General features: G+C 42.3%; 1 protein-coding gene across 2 annotated transcripts in view; it reads right to left on the bottom strand.

The window, feature by feature from the left end:
- SGCZ (sarcoglycan zeta) overlaps positions 1-21,396 on the bottom strand; it is a 2,021,747-nt gene that overhangs the window by 1,677,675 nt on the left and 322,676 nt on the right. The window contains exon 2 of one of the 2 annotated variants that reach the window (XM_069744428.1): positions 6,507-6,640. The exons of the other annotated variant lie outside the window; for it this stretch is intronic. The gene's annotated coding sequence lies outside the window, so the exon portion shown is untranslated. The remainder of the gene's footprint in view (positions 1-6,506; positions 6,641-21,396) is intronic. 2 annotated transcript variants of the gene reach the window in all.

Genomic DNA, 21,396 nt, shown 5'->3' with positions numbered 1-21,396 from the left:
ACAAACAAGATAGCTGTGCAGAAAGGAAGGAACAAGAGGATTTGTGCTTTGAAAAAAGCAGTTGGTTTGCACAGCGGCGTACACACAGCAATGCAGCTATCAGGGAGCCTTCTAGGGCAGCCCAATGAGCTACAGCGCTGAGGGGAAAAAAAAAAAAATGTAGCTTCCACTGTCCCTGCACACCGAAGGTGGTGTTGGGCAGTGGAAATCGCTACAGCACAAGCGGTTTGGTGGTTAATGGACCCTGCCTAACGCTATCCCTGCTTCTGACGAAGCGGCAGCAACCTCTCCCTAGGCTCAGATCAGCAGCAGTAACATGGCGGTCGGCGGGAACGCCCCTTTATAGCCCCTGTGACGCCGCGGACAGCAAGCCAATCACTGCAATGCCCTTCTCTAAGATGGTGGGGACCAGGACCTATGTCATCACGCTGCCCACACTCTGCGTTTACCTTCATTGGCTGAGAAATGGTGCTTTTCGCATCATTGAAACGCGACTTTGGCGCGAAAGTCGTGTACCGCATGGCCGACCCCGCACAGGGGTCGGATCGGGTTTCATGAAACCCGACTTTGTCAAAAGTCGGCGACTTTTGAAAATGTTCGACCCGTTTCGCTCAACCCTATGCGCTACATTAAAATGTAAAATTTTTCACTTCAGTCTCCAAGCTAAAAGTTAAAAATCATGTTTCATTTCTGTTTTTTTTTCTTTTGTGCTTGTTTGAATGGAAGAGATATGGGAAATCCATTGCATATTCATGAGTTACAAACTTGAGTGGAAATACTGATGCAGTAAATTAGTTTAATGCATCTTTATGAAAAACCCATGTAAAATAAATCTTGTGTGTCTAGTAAAAAAAATGCAAGAACAAGGGAAAAATAAACAAGAACGATTATGAGAGACTGACTTTGCATTTTTATTCAAGTGAAAGGCACATTGTTCTCAGTATTAGGACCTAAGGTGGGTTGGGGATGGGTCAGAAGAGCAAATACCCCCCCCCCCCCCCATGCTGGTCTCCTAAAAACTTTTCAGGGCCACACAATCGCTGGGTGCCATATCAGTGTGTTGAATTAAATCATCACATTATCTGTAAGTTGTTATTGGGATGCAACCGCAGAAGATTTAATGCAAAGTACAATGTTGCTGAGGCACCTAGCAGCCCCGAATATGCCTCAATGGCACTGTACCATTAACACCTTAACGTTTTTGTGTTTTGGTTATTTTGTGAGATGAGTTGTACTTGTGAACAACACCATTGGTTTTAACATATTGTGTACTGGAAAATGGGGAAAAAAATCCAAGTGCGGTGAAATTGCAAAAAAAGTGTTATTCTACAATGGTTTTTTGGTTGTAATATTTTGCTATATTCACTAAATGCTAAAACTGACCTGCCATTATGATTCTCCAGGTCATTACGAGTTCACAGACACCAAATATGTCTAGGTTCTTTGTAATCTAAGTGATGAAAAACAAATTCCAAAGTTTGTTAAAAAAATGCGCCATTTTCCAATACCCATAGCGTCTCCATTTTTTGTGATCTCGAGTTGAGAGAGGGCTTATTTTTTGCACTGAGCTGACATTTTTAATGGTACCATTTTAGTGCAGATATGATCTTTTGATTGCCCATTATTGCATTTCAATGCAATCTTGCAGCAACCAAAAAAAAGTAATTCTCGCATTTTGACTTTTTTCTCATTGCGCAGTTTAGCGACTGGGTTAATTCTTTTTTTATATTGATAGATTGGGTGATTCTGAATGTGGCAATACCAAATATATATACGTTTGATTTTTTATTGTTTTATTTTAATTGGGGTGAAAGGGGGGTGATTTGAACTTTTACGTATTTAAATTTTTTTCAATATGTATTAATTTTTTTAGTTTTTGCATGCTTCAATAGTTTTCATGGGTGACTAGAAGGTGCCATAGCTCGATCGGTTCTGCTACATACAGGCAATGATCAGATCACCTGTATGTAGCAGAATTGCTCACTTGCTATCAGCACCGACCACGGGGGGGACGCTCATACCAATCCAGCAGTGACAACCATAGAGGTCTGCTGGAGATCTCTGGTTGACATGTCAAACCATCGGTGACCAGCAGTCATGTGACATGGGCGCTGATGGGCAGGATTTTCGACGCGCTTGTCGGAATCGTGTGTTAAATGCCGCTGTCAGAGTTTGACAGCAGCTTTTAACTAGTTAAAAGCCGCGAGTGGACTGCGAATCCACAAGTGGTTGTTAGAGGTACATGTCAGCTGTTCAAAACAGCTGACATGTGCGGGAAAAGATGTGGGCTCAGCACCAGAGCCCACATCAAAGGGAGGGAGTCCGACATCGGAATACTATTATGCACTATGTCGGAAAGGAGTTAAATTTCCGGACGTATCAGGAAGAGCTGTACATGCATGCGCAAAGGCACACAGTGCACATCTGATAACATGCCTCTTCCTTCATGAGGAGATCAAGAGATGAAAAGATTGCAGGTGCACTGCAGATAGAGGCTGCATGCAGGGGCTTAGGAGCGATTTACTGTACATTGAGGCAATATACAGAGGCTGTGAGCAATGTACTGCATATGGAGACTGTATACAAAAGCTTAAGGAATAATGTACAATAAAAGGAGACTGTACAGAGAGTCTGAGGAGCTAAGTGTTGTATATAGAAGCTTTATACAGGGACTGATGAGTAATTCACTGCATATGGAGGCTGTATACTAGGCCTGAGAAGTAATTCACCGCATATCTAGGCTATATACAGGGCTAAGGAGCATGTAGTGTAGAAGGAGGCTGTACATAGGGGAACATACTGTATATTATGTTTTCCATAATGTTGCTAGCATCCTTCCTCCATCTATCTCACGCAATCTGCATCATTCTAAAGAAGATCCAGACATAAGACCAAAACGTTAATATCATTTCGGTTTCATTAGATTGCATGAATAAATATTGTTTCTTCATTACATCTACTTGAGTTCTGAGTTTTCAACTACTTACTGTTATGATTTGGAACCCTACAAGAGCACCTACCCATTTTTTGAAGTGCTGTATATTATTGCCTGCTACACATTGACGTTTCAACATAAGTACCGAGCTTGTCATAAAACATGTGGTGGTCAGAAAAATATATTATATACTCCCAACAAGCAAATTTTAAAGTTAAATGATTTTTTTCAGGTGGCTATAATTATTCTTAATATATTTTCAGGTGGAAAAGCTCGTTTTTACAGCTTTTAGCTACATTTAAAATTATGCTAGATTCAAGAGATATACTGGATCAATGGCAACTCAAACCTGTCTGGGTTCAGGTTTGCTATTTATCACCACTGCTTCCTGAAGGTGGTGTCAGTTATAGCTTTTGCCTAGTGCTGCTGTAGCTGAATCTTATTGCTCTGCTTGATCCTGCGGCAGTTGCTGTCTGAACCCATGTCTCTGTTCTCCTATAGTCCTGTCTTGTCTCAGTGTTTCTCTTTAGTGTGCAGACTGCTGGGTTTTGACTTGGCTTGTATCCTGACCTGTTTCTGTTCTTTGACTTTTGGCTTATCCGCTCCTGACCATTACTGACCCCCTGGCTTGTCTCTAACCAAGAGTTTGTTTATTCCTTTGATACTGAACTACAGTCTAGGATTTGACCCAACTTGTTTGACTATTCTGCTGCCACTTGTGGTAGCCCCACTGCAGCACTGCAGGTCAGCTCTGTTTAGGTGCAGACCTGCTTCCTCTCTACTGCCATTTAGTGAAACCTGCACCTTCCTGCACTGCAGCAGCATGACACACTGGTTTTAGAGGGATAGTGAGGCATAGGCATGAATATTTTACTATAATTATGTTTAAAAAATTACATTTAAAAGTTTAAACGCAAGGATTTAATTGAGATAGCAAAAAAATGCCCCCATTGGAAGATGCCAAGCCTATTGGAGCCTGCCTTGGCAAAACGGTACTGTCGGGGTGGTAGCTGCGGTACAGTAAGCCGGGTACGTACTGATGTAAGTAGACTTATACTCAATGATTGCTTTACAACAACAAATACCTCAGTGACATCTCAATGCCAAAAAACAGGGCTATAAGTAACCCATTAATGATAGAACAAAAAGTACCCACTCAAACTTAGATATATATAACAGGAGAAACAAGAGCAGCCAGGTACCATAGATAAAATTAAATATTTTATTGAAAGTTCAGAAATATATCAAGTTACCAAAAATAGTCACCGAAAAAGAACCATAGAACATGACACATCAGCAAGAAAAGAGACATAAAAAGCTACGGAGCCAATGATTGCACCTGCCCGATTAGTACCCAAAGTATTCATCTAAAGTGCTTGTGCAGTAATATAAGACATGGTAAGAAAACTCCACAAGCAAGGGGTATTACAGTCAGCACCTTCAATCAAAGCGACCCCCAAGGAGGAGAAAAACTTACCACGGGCAGTTGCACAGAGACCCCAGGCCGGTGTTAGATACCCCAGACGCGCGTTCCAAGTGTTTGATCCACCGCTTTATCAAGGGGAATGCAGGAGTGTAGCAGCAAAGACTTTTTATGATCACATGGGGAGTCACAAGGTACAGTGGAGGCCAATCAGCGTGGTTAAAGATGGCGCATGCCCAGCGCGTCTCACAGGTCCTGGCAGGTACATCTCAGCGTCATGTGTTACTGCGCATGCGCGGAGAGGGGAATTGTCCCCGCGAGTGCAAGCAAGACAGAAAGATGTTTCGTTGTCCACCAGGATACAGGAGCAGCGGCACGCATGCGCACAACCACTGCGCCACCAATGTAAAGTCTAAGTAACCATTTCAGTGCCAGGATAATATTGTCAAATAGCACAGATGATCAAAGAAGCACATATATCAATTTTAGACTTATACTATTTTACAAAGTCACACATATATGCCAAAAGTATATAGCACACAGGATACATAAATATGACACAGTACATAAATTACATATTCAAAAAAAGTGTAAATGTCGCTAGCCCCATCAGCCAGTTGTATAGGTGATGAGATGGATGGATGGATGATGAAAATAGGCCAATGTTTTTTAAGAATATGTCTCATATCCTCCCATCCATGATTAAACATGGATATAAATCTTATTGGACCATCCTCTACTTTACATGGTCGAGCTCTAGAAGATTTCAACAGATCGCTCCGTGGTGTTGCCCTTGCTCTCTGATATCCCTGCTTCATGCACCGATTAGAATAACCACGTGCCACAAACCAAGATCTTAATTCCGAGGCTTGTTTTTCGAATTTGGCATCAGATGAACAGATCCGCCTCATCCTAAGGAACTGTCCGACCGGGACAACCCTAATCGTGGAAGAGTTGTGAGCAGAGGATGCAGGGATCAGATCATTTACAGATGTCGGTTTCCGATAAACATCCATCTGAATATGTCCTAGGTGATCAACCTCAAAACTGACATCAAGGAAATTGACCTTCTTGACATCATATGTGTATGTAAGGTGGATGTTTAAAGGATTCTGATTCCGCATCCCCATAAACTCCTTGAGCTGCAGCGCCGTCCCATCCCACAAAAATAAAATATCATCTATATATCTGTGCCAGCACAGCACATGGGAGGCGCCCTGTGGGCCCCCGTCACCAAAAAGGAATCTCTCCCAGGCGCCCAGGAAGAGATTTGTGTTCGAGGGCGCACAGGCCATGCCCATGGCTGTGCTGCACTTCTGTAAATAAAAGTGATCTTTATAGACAAAAAAATTGTGGGTCAGCACATAGCGCAGCAGCTCGAGGATGAATTCACACAAAGGACCATCACGGTCGGAGGCCCCTAGGAAGAGGCGGACCACATCGATGCCAAGCTCGTGACCAATACACGTATAAAGGCTCTCCACATCAGCGGTGACCATCAGAGTGTCATTGTCCACAAGAATACCATTGACCCTAGCCAGGGCGTCCGTAGTGTCCCATACATATGACGGCAACGTCTCCACCATTGGTTTCAAATAGAAGTCAATAAATTGGCATGTTGGGTTGCAAAGACCTCCAATGCCCGACACAATGGGATGCCCTGGAGGGTCAAGGGCATTCTTGTGGATTTTGGGCAATAAATAAAACGTTGGAATTTTAGGAGATTTAACAATAAGCCCATCCAAGACCTGCCGGGTGATTACATCTCTATCCAGAGCTCTGACCAGGAAACCTTGGAGATCAAGAGAGAAAGACTTTAATGAATTAAAAGATAATCTGAGGTATGTATCAGAATCCCTTAGTTGTCTTAAAGCCTCCCGTTCATATTTGCCCTGCGGCCAGATCACAATGTTCCCCCCCCCCCTTGTCTGCAGGCTTAAATACAATGTCCGGAAGAGACTGAAGTTGAGATAATGCTATACAATCAGCATGCATCAAATTATCATACTGTCGTCTTGTGGAAAGTCTCTTAAAATCCTCAGTGACACACTTCATAAAAACCTCAATTGCCGAACTCAGAGACAAGGGGGGGAACCTGGTAGATCTGGGAGAGGAAGAGAGTGGAAACCTGTTAGTATAGGGACCAACCTGTTCGTCTAGAAGGTCCTCTCGATTCTGAAGAGTTTCACTCTCGATCTCACTCAAGGGTTCAGGAGAAGTCCTTTTATGATGTAATTTCCTCAACAATAATTTGTGGGAGAATAGATTGAGATATTTTATGGCTGTAAAAAATGGAAGAAATTAGTTGGTGAGAAAGAAAGACCCTTTGATAAAAGTTTTAACTGAGTATCCATAAGAACATGAGATGATAGATTAACTACCTGTAGCCCTCCCTGGGAATAAGACGATGCACCTGTGTTGGTTTTAGCCTTAGATGTTTGTCTAGTTGTACGTTTGTATGCAGACGTTTTTCCTGAGGGACCACCCTGTTTTGAACTTTTTGGTATAAATTCATCGTCACCGGAGATATTAGATCTCATTGATGCTAACCATGATCTTGAGTGTGAAAGGTTTATAGATTGTGACCTCGATCGGTCATATATATTCTGCCATCTATAAACACATGAAGACCTCTTATCTTCGACATCCCTCTGGAATTTTTTTGCTTTGGTAGTTGGTAGTTTGTATTTCATGTGCCCACTTTTGGGAAAGAGCATCCATCTCCTCATTAAACTTTTTAAGGGAGTTGGAGGTCATATCTCTACGGAGAATAACCTGTAGTTCCTCAATCTCAGATTCAAGAAAGGTAAGAGAATCATAATTCATACTATTCAACAGTTCCAAAAAAACCTCTGGGACATGTATTCGTAAGGGTTTCCCTCTTGGGATGAGATCCCTCTGTATATATTTTTCTAAAAATGCGTGGTTCCACCAAATGCGTGTCCTCCTTCTGAGCAAATCCATGAACTTTTTAATTACATCCTGTGTGTTCTTATCCGGTCCCACTGCACCCCCATCTGTCTCATCCTGCATAGTGTCATTTATAAATGCACGCCATGTATGGTCTCGTGCACAGAAGTTCATAATATAGCTGAGGTTAACTGTGAAAAACACAGAAATAATTAGCAACAACAAATACCTCAGTGACATCTCAATGCCAAAAAACTGGGCTATAAGTAACCCATTAATGATAGAACAAAAAGTACCCACTCAAACTTAGATATATATAACAGGAGAAACAAGAGCAGCCAGGTACCATAGATAAAATTAAATATTTTATTGAAAGTTCAGAAATATATCAAGTTGCCAAAAATAGTCACCGAACAATTACCATAAAACATGATGACACATCAGCAAGAAAAGAGACAGAAAAGCCACGGAGCCAATGATGGCACCTGCCCGATTAGTACCCAAAGTATTCATCTAAAGTGCTTGTGCAATAATATAATATAAGACATGGTAAGAAAACTCCTCAAGCAAGGGGTATTAAAGTCACCACCTTCAATCAAAGCGACCCCTAAGGAGGAGAAAAACTTACCACGGGCAGTTACACAGAGACCCCAGGCCAGTGTTAGATACCCCCAATGTGCATTTTGCGTGTTTGATCCACCGCTTTATCAAGGGGAATGCAGGAGTGTAGCAGCAAGGACCTTTTATGATCACATGGGGAGTCAGAAGGTACAGTGGAGGCCAATCAGTGCGGCTAAAGAAGGCGCATGTGCAGCGCGTCTCACAGGTCCTGGCAGGTACATTTCGGTGTCATGTGTTACTGCGCACATGCGGGGAGGGGAATTGTCCCCGCGAGTGTGAGCAAGACAGAAAGACGCATCGATGTCCACCTGGATACAGGAGCAGTGGCACGCATGCGCACAACCACTGCGCCACCAATGTAAAGTCTAAGTAACCATTTCAGTGCCAGGATAATGTAGTCAAATAGCACAGATGATCAAAGAAGCACATATATCAATTTTAGACTTATACTATTTTACAAAGTCACACATATATGCCAAAAGTGTATAGCACACAGGATATATAAATATGACACAGTACATAAATTACATATTAAAAAAAAGTGTAAATGTTTCTAGCCCGTCAGCCAGTTGTATAGGTGATGAGATGGATGGTATATCTGTGATCCATTATCCGTGAAAGGTCACATAATCAGTCCCACTACAGAAATTGCAAGAAAAATAAAAAACATTAAAATACAAAAACACACATTAAAAAAACTATCTAACACCATAAATGGGGGAGTATGGGAAAAACGGACAAATCTCAGAAGTACCGGAAGAACAGGGCACATAAACGGTGAATTACCACAATAAATCATAAAAATGATGCAAACGATAACGATTCGTTTAGCCCCCTAGGGGTCAAGGTGTCCAGTGACACAATCCATCTTGCTTCTACTTGGGCAAGAGTTTTTTTGTAATCACCCCCCCTAATCCCTAAATGAACAATATCAATCCCTCTCACCTTAAATGACGATGGATCATTATTGTGGTACTGTCTAAAGTGCCGAGGGATTGTCTTCAGGAGGGTAATGTCGGTCGCTGTCTTGGCTGCACAAATGTCCTGCACATGCTCTCGCACACACACTCTCAGCTCTCTTTATGTGAGTCCAATATAAATTTTTGAGCAGCTGCAGGTCACGTAGTATATACTCTTAACAAGCAAATTTTAAAGTTAAGTGATTTTTTTCAGGTGGCTATAATAATTCTTAATAAATATTTTTTCAGGTGGAAAAGCTCGTTTTTACAGCTTTGAGCTACGTTTAAAATTATGCTAGATTCAAGAGATATACTGGCTCAATGGCAGCACAGAGCTTAGTCTGGTTATTTGCATTCTGGGAAGGGTGTTCTTTACACTGGGCAAAGCACAGTAATCTATTGAAATATGTTGTGTCTAGAATTTAAAATGCAAAACTGCTATATACATTAATAGACATTATGCTCAATCAAAAAATCCCAAACACTGTGTCATGGTCCAGGCCAGGTTTTGAGTCCTGTTTTCCCTTTTTTCTGGTCTGGTCATGTCAAGAGTTAACATTTCCCCTTCTCTGTCTGGGTTCAGGTTTGCTATTTATCACCATCACCACTGCTTCCTGAAGGCGATGTCAGTTATAGTTTTTGTCTAGTAGCTAAATCTTATTGCTCTGCTTGGTCCTGCTGCATTTGCTGTCTGAACCCGTGTCTCTGTTCTTCCATATTCCCGTCTTGTCTCAGTGTTTCCCTTTAGTGTGCAGACTGCCTAGTTTTGACTTGGCTTGTATCCTGATTCCTGACCTGTTTCTGTTCTTTGTCTTTTGGCTTATCCGCTCCTGACCATTACTGACCCCCTGGCCTGTCTCTAACCGTGAGTTTGCTTATTCCTTTGATGCTGATCTACAGTCTAGGATTTGACCCAACTTGTTTGACTATTCTGCTGCCACCTGTGGTAGCCTCACTGCAGCACTGCAGGTCAGCTCTGTTTAGAGGCAGACCTGCTTCCTTTCTACTGCCATCTAGTGAAACCTGCACCTTCCTGCACTGCAGCAGCATGACACACTGGTTTTAGAGGGATAGTGAGGCATAGGCATGAATATTCATAAAATCAAATTTTTTATTATAATTATTTAATAAAAATTACATTTAAAAGTTTAAACGCAAGGGTTTAAATGAGATAGCAAGGTAGTAAATACCAAAAAAATGCCCCCATTGGAAGATGCCAAGCCTATTGGAGCCTGCTTTGGCAAAACGGCACTGTCGGGGTGGTAGCTGCGGTACAGAAAGCCGGGTACATACTGATGTAAGTACACTTATACTCAATGATTGCTTTGCAGTGCCCTGTTGTTCATTGGCACTTGCCTTTATAACTTCATTCACCAGCACACCTAGCACTTTATCCTCACCTTATATTTAACTTACATTGAGACTGCTCAGGCACACCTGCCACTTTGATTTTATTAAAGCTAAGTAATTTTAGTGCTGTTAAGCCCTGGCTTTTTTGCTATTTTGTACCTTGCTACCTCATTCTAATCCTTGTGTTTAAAATTTTTAAATGAAATTTAAAAAAAAATAATTATAATAAAATATTTTATTTTATGAATATTCATGTCTATGCCTCAAAAACCCTCTAAAGCAAGTGTTTGGGATTTTTTGTTTGAGCATATAAAATTTTGAGGTTGGATTATATAGTGTTTGGACTTACATAAAAAAAACTAATAGACATTAGTGTAAGTGTATGTGTCTGAAGAGAATTCATGTATGGGGCTAACATCTGCCAGGTGGGGAATGAATGGATAGATGCCCATGCATGTGAACTGCTATCTATATTCATGTTTATGGGACTAACAGAAGCAGACAAACCAGCATGATCTTTGTTCAGGAGATAGATGTTGGGCCCAGAGGTTAAACACTCATCTTTTGGACATTATAGGCATACTTTGCGGATATGACATGAATTCCTGAAATAGGAATACTAAAAATTAGCTAATTGATTTGAGGTGAATCAATTTAGCTTGGAATGTTACAAAAAAAAATCAGATTTGTCCGAGTACGAATTTTTTTAGTTATGCTTCTGACAAATCCAGTGAAATTATGGCCAACTGGCTGCCATTTGACTGGATTGTAGAAGATGGCAAGGGGTTAAAAAATGTATACTCCTGCCCACAAAATTCTAATAAAGTTCTTTGGAAAAAAAAAAAAAAAAAAAAAATGTATACTCCTTTCTCTGCACCCCTATCCATAACCATCAAGCCACCTCTAGCTTTCATATTAGCTCTTCTGTCTGCAAAACTTTTTCAGGACCTCTGGCCACTTCTGTGACAAGTCTTTCAATCATTAGCCCGAAGCCCTTGAATGACACGCTACACATGTCAATAGCAATTGGTGGGATTTGCAGACTACACTGTGTGCAGAATTATTAGGCAAGTTGTATTTTAGAGGATTATTTTTATTCTTGATCAACAACTATGTTCTCAATCAACCCAAAAGACTCATAAATATCAAAGCTTAATATTTTTGGAAGTCGGAGTGTTTTTTTTTTTTAGATTTGGCTATCTTAGGAGGATATCTGTTTGAGCAGGTAACTATTACTGTGCAGAATTATTAGGCAACTTAATAAAAACAAAAAACAAATATATTCCCATCTCACTTGTTTATTTTCACCAGGTAAATCAGTATCACTGCACAAAATTTAGACATAAACATTTCTGACATGCAAAAACAAAACCCCCTAAAATTAGTGACCAATATAGCCACCTTTCTTTATGATGACACTCAACAGCCTTCCATCCATAGATTCTGTCAGTTGTTTGATCTGTTTACAATCAACATTGCGTGCAGCAGCCACCACAGCCTCCCAGACACTGTTCCAAGAGGTGTACTGTTTTCCCTCCCTGTAGATCTCACATTTTATGAGGGACCACAGGTTCTCTATGGGGTTCAGATCAGGTGAACAAGTGGGCCATGTCATTATTTTTTCTTCTATGAGATCCTTACTAGCCAGCCATGCTGTGGAGTAATTGGAGGCTTGTCATGGAGCATTGTCCTGCATGAAAATCATATTTTTCTTGAACGATACTGACTTCTTCCTGTACCACTGCTTGAAGAAGTTGTCATCTAGAAACTGGCAGTAGGTCTGGGAGTTGAGCTTCACTCAATCCTGAACCCGAAAAGGTCCCACAAGTTCATCTTTGATGATACCAGCCCATACCAGTATCCCACCTCCACCTTGCTGGCATCTGAGTCAGGGTGGAGCTCTCTGCCCTTTACTGATCCAGCCTCTGGCCCATCCATCTGGACCATCAAGAGTCACTCTCATTTCATCAGGCCATAAAACCTTTGAAAAGTCAGTCTTAAAATATTTCTTGGCCCAGTCTTGATGTTTTAACTTATGTTTCTTGTTCAAAGGTGGTCGTTTTTTAGCCTTCCTTACCTTGGCCATGTAACTGAGTATCGCACACCTTGTGCTTTTTGTTACTCCAGTAACGTTGCAGCTCTGAAATATGGCAAAACTGGTGGCAAATGGCATCTTGGCAGCTTCATGCTTGATTTTCCTCAATTAATGGGTTATTTTGCACCTTTTTTGCCCCACACGCTTCTTGCGACCCTGTTGGCTATTTGCCATGAAACGATTGATTGTTCAGTGATCACACTTCAAAAGCTTAATTTCAAAACTGCTGCATCCCTCTGCAAGACATCTCACAATTTTGGACTTTTCAGAGCTCTTCTGACCCATTTTGCCAAAGGAAAGAAAGTTGCCTAATAATTAACTACACCTTATATAGGGTTTGGATGTCATTAGACAACACCCCTCATTACAGAGATGCACATCACTTGATTTACGTAATTAGTATTTGGCTCTCAAGCCTGAACAGCTTGGAGTAGGACAAAAAGTATCATGTGATCAAAATACAACTTGCCTAATAATTCTGCACACAGTGTAGTGTTGGAGGTTCAGGTACGGCAAGGGCCCATTAAAAGTTATTGTAAGAAGTCTTCTTAACCCTTCCATGACAATTCAATTTTAATTGAATTTATTCAATGAGAATAAAATGTTCCTCCTGATTTGAGAGAATCTGTTCAAATCAAATTTTAAGAGATTCAGTCAACTCTGGGGAATATACTAATATAACAGACCTGATTTTGTGTGAGATCAAGGAACAAATTTTGGTATTGGCCACATTTTATTTTTCAAAATAGCAAGATCTACATAGGTAAACCTACTGCATTAAATGTAGAGTCAAGTTAAATGGAAATTAGAAATATGCTTTTCACAGTCAAGTAAAAAAAAAAGCATAATATGTTATAATGAAGGATGAACAAATCAGCTGGGTTCTTATAACGACTTAATTATAACTAAACTGATTGAAAATACTTAGAAAAAAATCCATCTGAGGAATCCAAATATCCTTAATCTATTCATCAGTAACATTCTAAAAAATGAAACTATTGCTGCTGGATCTCTGAATGCCCCACTAATTTATATCTCCTCTAATCTGCTGCATACACTTCTTAACAAAGAGTCATTACTTTCTTCTAAAACGTATCCTTTCTTTCTGTAATTAATGTAGTCCTATAGTCAACACAGCTGTGAAACAAGACGATTATAACTGTCAAGTGGCGAGAATTCTGGCACATTTCCAGTCCATGTAATAAAAACAATTATTCTCCTGAGTCTTTGTGAAAATTGAAATGGCTTGTGAAGTTTCTGTACACCTATGTTTAGATCAGTTCCATTCAAATATTTTCTATAACTTTTTTCTAACAGAAGCTGGAGACTCAGGTAGAAGTAAATCGCAGAATCATAGATCATTTTGAGCAATAAAATTATTTATTATGCATTGCTTATATAGTGCGGCGCTTCATATAGATTATCATCTGTTATGATAAGGTAATTCAGTACCACAATGGACATAGAGGTCAGAGCACATACAGTGACCTGACAATAACCCAAAAACATAGAACGAGCTCTGAGACGTGGGAACTCTGCTGACCGCAATCCCTAATCCTCTCCAACCACACTAGAGGCAGCCGTGGATTGCGCCTAACGCTCCCTATGCAACTCGGCACAGCCTGAGAAACTAGCTAGCCTGAAGATAGAAAATAAGCCTACCTTGCCTCAGAGAAATACCCCAAAGGAAAAGGCAGCCCCCACATATAATGACTGTGAGTTAAGATGAAAAGACAAACGTAGAGATGAAATAGATTTAGCAAAGTGAGGCCCGACTTTCTGAACAGAGCGAGGATAAGAAAGGTAACTTTGCGGTCAACACAAACCCCTACAAAAACCACGCAAAGGGGGCAAAAAGACCCTCCGTACCGAACTAACGGCACGGAGGTACACCCTCTGCGTCCCAGAGCTTCCAGCAAGCAGGAAAAAACAAATAGACAAGCTGGACAGAAAAAAAACAGCAAACAAAATAGCAAAGCAAAACTTAGCTATGCAGAGCAGCAGGCCACAGGAACGATCCAGGAGGAAACAGGTCCGATACTAGAACATTGACTGGAGGCCAGGATCAAAGCACTAGGTGGAGTTAAATAGAGCAGCACCTAACGACTTCACCACATCACCTGAGGAAGGAAACTCAGAAGCCGCAGTACCACTTTCCTCCACCAACGGAAGCTCACAGAGAGAATCAGCCGAATTACCACTTGTGACCACAGGAGGGAGCTCTGCCACAGAATTCACAACAGTACCCCACCTTGAGGAGGGGTCACCGAACCCTCACCAGAGCCCCCAGGACGACCAGGATGAGCCATATGAAAGGCACGAACAAGATCGGGAGCATGGACATCAGAGGCAAAGACCCAGGAATTATCTTCCTGGGCATAACCCTTCCACTTAACCAGATACTGGAGTTTCCGTCTTGAAACACGAGAATCCAAAATCTTCTCCACAATATACTCCAACTCCCCCTCCACCAAAACCGAGGCAGGAGGATCAACAGATGGAACCATAGGTGCCACGTATCTCCGCAACAATGACCTATGGAATACGTTATGTATGGAAAAAGAATCTGGAAGGGTCAGACGAAAAGACACAGGATTAAGAACCTAAGAAATCCTATACGGACCAATGAAACAAGGTTTAAACTTAGGAGAGGAAACCTTCATAGGAATATGACGAGAAGATAACCAAACCAAATCCCCAACACGAAGTCGGGGACTCACACAGCGTCTGCGATTAGCGAAACGTTGAGCCTTCTCCTGGGACAAGGTCAAATTGTCCACTACATGAGTCCAAATCTGCTTCAACCTGTCCACCACAGTATCCACACCAGGACCGTCCGAAGACTCAACCTGCCCTGAAGTGAAACGAGGATGGAACCCAGAGTTGCAGAAAAACGGCGAAACCAAGGTAGCCGAGCTGGCCCGATTATTAAGGGCGAACTCAGCCAAAGGCAAAAAGGACACCCAGTCATCCTGATCAGCAGAAACAAAGCATCTCAGATATGTTTCCAAGGTCTGGTTGGTTCGTTCGGTCTGGCCATTAGTCTGAGGATGGAAAGCCGAGGAAAAAGACAAGTCAATGCCCATCCTACCACAAAAGGCTCGCCAAAACCTCGAAACAAACTGGGAACCTCTGTCAGAAACGATATTCTCTGGAATGCCATGTAAACGAACCACATGCTGGAAGAACAATGGCACCAAATCAGAAGAGGAAGGTAATTTAGACAAGGGTACCAAATGGACCATCTTAGAGAAGCGATCACAGACCACCCAAATGACTGACATCTTTTGAGAGACGGGAAGATCTGAAATAAAATCCATAGAGATATGTGTCCAAGGCCTCTTCGGGACCGGCAAGGGCAAAAGCAACCCACTGGCACGAGAACAGCAGGGCTTAGCCCGAGCACAAATCCCACAGGACTGCACAAAAGAACGCACATCCTGCGACAGAGATGGCCACCAAAAGGATCTAGCCACTAACTCTCTGGTACCAAAGATTCCAGGATGACCGGCCAACACCGAACAATGAACCTCAGAGATAACTTTATTCGTCCACCTATCAGGGACAAACAGTTTCTCCGCTGGGCAACGATCAGGTTTATTAGCCTGAAATTTTTGCAGCACCCGCCGCAAATCAGGGGAGATGACAGACACAATTACTCCCTCTTTGAGGATACCCGCCGGCTCAGATAAACCCGGAGAGTCGGGCACAAAACTCCTAGACAGAGCATCCGCCTTCACATTTTTAGAGCCCGGAAGGTACGAAATCACAAAGTCAAAACGGAAAAAAAACAGCGACCAATGAGCCTGTCTAGGATTCAACCACTTGGCAGACTCGAGATAAGTCAAGTTCTTATGATCAGTCAAGACCACCACGCGATGCTTAGCTCCTTCAAGCCAATGACGCCACTCCTCGAATGCCCACTTCATGGCCAGCAACTCTCGATTGCCCACATCATAATTTCGCTCAGCAGGCGAAAACTTCCTGGAAAAGAAGGCGCATGGTTTCATCACCGAGCAATCAGAACCTCTCTGCGACAAAACAGCCCCTGCTCCAATCTCAGAAGCATCAACCTTGACCTGGAACGGAAGCGAAACATCTGGTTGACACAACACAGGGGCAGAAGAAAAATGACACTTCAACTCTTGAAAAGCTTCCACAGCAGCAGAAGACCAATTGACCACATCAGCACCCTTCTTGGTCAAATCGGTCAATGGTTTAGCAATACTAGAAAAATTGCAGATGAAGCGACGATAAAAATTAGCAAAGCCCAGGAACTTTTGCAGACTTTTCAGAGATGTCGGCTGAGTCCAATCATGGATGGCTTGGACCTTAACAGGGTCCATCTCGATAGTAGAAGGGGAAAAGATGAACCCCAAAAATGAAACCTTCTGAACACCAAAGAGACACTTTGATCCCTTCACAAACAAAGAATTAGCACGCAGGACCTGAAACACCATTCTGACCTGCTTCACATGAGACTCCCAATCATCCGAGAAGATCAAAATGTCATCCAAGTACACAATCAGGAATTTATCCAGGTACTCTCGGAAGATGTCATGCATAAAGGACTGAAACACTGATGGAGCATTGGCAAGTCCGAATGGCATTACTAGATACTCAAAATGGCCCTCGGGCGTATTAAATGCAGTTTTCCATTCATCGCCTCGCTTAATACGCACAAGATTATACGCACCACGAAGATCTATCTTGGTGAACAAACTAGCCCCCTTAATCCGAGCAAACAAATCAGATAACAACGGCAAGGGGTACTGAAATTTAACCGTGATCTTATTTAGAAGGCGGTAATCTATACAAGGTCTCAGTGAACCATCCTTCTTGGCTACAAAAAAGAACCCTGCTCCTAATGGCGACGATGACGGGCGAATATGTCCCTTCTCCAAGGATTCCTTCACATAACTCCGCATAGCGGCGTGCTCAGGCACAGATAAATTAAACAGTCGACCTTTTGGGAATTTACTACCAGGAATCAAATCGATAGAACAATCACAATCCCTATGCGGAGATAGGGTATCGGACTTGGGCTCATCAAATACATCCCGGTAATCAGACAAGAACTCTGGAACCTCAGAAGGGGTGGATGACGGAATAGTCAGAAATGGGACATCACCATGTACCCCCTGACAACCCCAGCTGGACACAGACATGGATTTCCAATCTAATACTGGATTATGGACTTGTAGCCATGGCAACCCCAACATGACCACATCATGCAGATTATGCAACACCAGAAAGCGAATAACCTCCCGATGTGCAGGAGCCATGCACATGGTCAGCTGGGTCCAGTACTGAGGCTTATTCTTGGCCAAAGGCGTAGCATCAATTCCTCTCAATGGAATAGGACACTGCAAGGGCTCCAAGAAAAACCCACAACGCCTAGCATACTCCAAGTCCATCAAATTCAGGGCAGCGCCTGAATCCACAAATGCCATGACAGAATATGATGACAAAGAGCAGATCAAGGTAACGGACAGAAGAAATTTTGACTGTACTGTACCAATGGTGGCAGACCTAGCAAACCGCTTAGTGCGCTTAGGACAATCAGAGATAGCATGAGTGGAATCACCACAGTAGAAACACAGCCCATTCAGACGTCTGTGTTCTTGCCGTTCAACTCTGGTCAAAGTCCTATCGCACTGCACAGGCTCAGGTTTAAGCTCAGGTAATACCGCCAAATGGTGCACAGATTTACGCTCACGCAAGCGTCGACCGATCTGAATGGCCAAAGACATAGACTCATTCAGACTGCTGAAGGTGCGAGCGCACCTTCATTCCATTGAGTGAGTACGGACCACTTTCTAAATTTCTGACAATATACCTCTATCTCATCCTGACCCTGACACAGAGCCAGCAAGTTTTTCTCTTCCTGATCCACTGAATTAGGTTCATCGTACAGCAATCCGAGCGCCAGGAAAAACGCATCGATATTACTTAATGCAGGATCTCCTGACGCAAGAGAAAATGCCCAGTCCTGAGGGTCGCCACGTAAAAAAGAAATAATGATCCTAACTTGTTGAACTGGGTCACCAGAGGAGCGAGGTTTCAAAGCCAGAAATAGTTTACAATTATTTTTGAAACTCAGAAATTTAGTTCTATCTCCAAAAAACAAATCAGGAATAGGAATTCTCGGTTCTAACATAGAATTCTGAACCACAAAGTCTTGAATATTTTGTACTCTTGCCGTGAGCTGATCCACACATGAAGACAGACCTTTAATGTCCATCGCTACACCTGTGTCCTGAACCACCCAAATGTCTAGGGGAAAAAAAAGGCAATACACAGTGCAGAGAAAAAAAAATGGTCTCAGAACTTCTTTTTTCCCTCTATTGAGAATCATTAGTACTTTGGCCTCCAGTACTGTTATGATAAGGTAATTCAGTACCACAATGGACATAGAGGTCAGAGCACATACAGTGACCTGACAATAACCCAAAAACATAGAACGAGCTCTGAGACGTGGGAACTCTGCTGACCGCAATCCCTAATCCTCTCCAACCACACTAGAGGCAGCCGTGGATTGCGCCTAACGCTCCCTATGCAACTCGGCAAAGCCTGAGAAACTAGCTAGCCTGAAGATAGAAAATAAGCCTACCTTGCCTCAGAGAAATACCCCAAAGGAAAAGGCAGCCCCCACATATAATGACTGTGAGTTAAGATGAAAAGACAAACGTAGAGATGAAATAGATTTAGCAAAGTGAGGCCCGACTTTCTGAACAGAGCGAGGATAGGAAAGGTAACTTTGCGGTCAACACAAAACCCTACAAAAACCACGCAAAGGGGGCAAAAAGACCCTCTGTACCGAACTAACGGCACGGAGGTACACCCTCTGCGTCCCAGAGCTTCCAGCAAGCAGGAAAAAACAAATAGACAAGCTGGACAGAAAAAAAACAGCAAACAAAATAGCAAAGCAAAACTTAGCTATGCAGAGCAGCAGGCCACAGGAACGATCCAGGAGGAAACAGGTCCGATACTAGAACATTGACTAGAGGCCAGGATCAAAGCACTAGGTGGAGTTAAATAGAGCAGCACCTAACGACTTCACCACATCACCTGAGGAAGGAAACTCAGAAGCCGCAGTACCACTTTCCTCCACCAACGGAAGCTCACAGAGAGAATCAGCCGAAGTACCACTTGTGACCACAGGAGGGAGCTCTGCCACAGAATTCACAACAATCATCATTGTCCTCAATGAAGCTCACAATCTAAATTCCCTATCAGTATGTCTTTGGAATGTGGGAGGAAACTGGAGAACCCAGAAGAAACTCATTCAAACATGGGGAGAACATACAAACTCCTTGCAGATGTTGTCCTTTGTGAGATTGGAACCCATGACCCCAGTGCTGCAAATCAACAGTGCTAACCACTTAGCCAATATAAATTTACTCAAAAATAGGCCCGTTAATTGAAATTGAACCCCCAAAAATTACTTTTGTGCATAATTTATGGATGGGGACATTTTCCTACTGCAAAGACAATGAGTAAAAGAAACCAGGAATCTTATCAAGTTAACATTTGTAGCTAGAATTTCCTTTATGTAGGACAAAGAAATGTTTGCCATATGTAGCTCAATGGCAGTACTGGACTGGCCATCTGGCCATTCTGGCAAATGCCAGAAGGGCCTGTCTTATTGTGGGTTGCCTTGTCTGCTATGTTGTTAACAGAATCGGTGTTCTCAAGACACCCATACTGTTAAGAGTTGTGATGGAGCACAAAGTCGCTGACTCTGTCACTGCAGCGAATGGGTAGCCAGTGTAATGTCTGGCACAAGATGGAGGCATCGGTGAAGCGACTGGACAGAAATGTGACCCTGGCTGCCACATTCAAGATGGATTGGAGAGGAGAAAGTTTGGTAAGAGGGGGACCGATCAGAAGAGAGTTGCAGTAGTCCAGACGGGAATGAATAAGAGCGACAGTAAGAGTCTTAGCAGTTTCAAAGGTGAGAAAAGGTCAGATTCTGGAGATGTTTTTAAGATGCAGGTGACAAGAGCGAGTTTATAACAACTTACACTCTATGAGATAGAGAGGACCCCATTGACCATAACAGCTTACCCTCTACAGGAGAGAGAGGTCCAAGCCAGTTCTGAGAATTTTCACTCTACGGAAGAGAGTTAGTTACCATGTAACTGGAAATTGAAAATGACTCTGCACTACAATCTGTACTCCACTGGGAACCGAGGATTTGTGATGGCAAAGTTACAGACCAACAAAGTGTGATAATCTGAAAGATGTTGTCATAGCTGCAGACCATTAAAAGGAAGCCTGATCTGCAACACAAAATGACATTAGCCTGCTCTCTGATGCTTCAGTAGTGTGGGTAATGATGTCAAGCAAGTTTTTTTTTGTGAACCGCAAATCGAATCTCAAAATATTCAAATTTGCATAAAACTGCGGATTTCAGGGAAATTCGACTCAAACTCGATGCCCCCGCAGATTGATCAGCTCCTCTCTCGTTAGCATCATTCAATTAGCATTTAAATCAATGGTTCTTGAGAGCCAAACATGTTCAAATTAAGTCATTAATTTAATTGTCCCAATACTGTACATTGAATGTACTGTAAAAAGTCATCTATATCTAATTTGTATGTTCAGTGCTTTGCTTATGTTTTCTGATTTCCTTCCAAATTCTAATGTATTGATAGAGTATCTGGTGTCCTATAAAATTTAAACTATTTTTATAAAGACTACAAGTGTTGTTATGCCCTTCATTCTTCAGGAGCGCTTGGTTTCTGCAGTGCACACCTGATAATTGGGGCAGCACGGTGGCTCAGTGGATAGCACTGCAACCTTGCAGCGCTGGGGTCCTTGGTTCTAATCCCACCTTGGGCAACATCTGCAAGGAGTTTGTATGTTCTCCCCATGTTTGCGTGGGTTTCCTCCGGGTTCTCCGGTTTCCTCCCACATACCAAAAACATACTGATAGGGAATTTAGATTGTGAGCCCCATCGGGGACAGTGTGATAATGTGTGCAAAACTGTAAAGCGCTGTGGAATATGTTAGCGCTATATAAAAATAAAGATTATTATTATAATTGACAGTTCAGACCTGCAGCATTGGTAGAGCTGCCCTCTGATACATCAAACAG

Source organism: Ranitomeya imitator, chromosome 1 (assembly GCF_032444005.1).
Source record: "Ranitomeya imitator isolate aRanImi1 chromosome 1, aRanImi1.pri, whole genome shotgun sequence".
NCBI classification, from domain to species: domain Eukaryota; kingdom Metazoa; phylum Chordata; class Amphibia; order Anura; family Dendrobatidae; genus Ranitomeya; species Ranitomeya imitator.
This window is presented reverse-complemented; position numbering and strand designations above follow the sequence as displayed.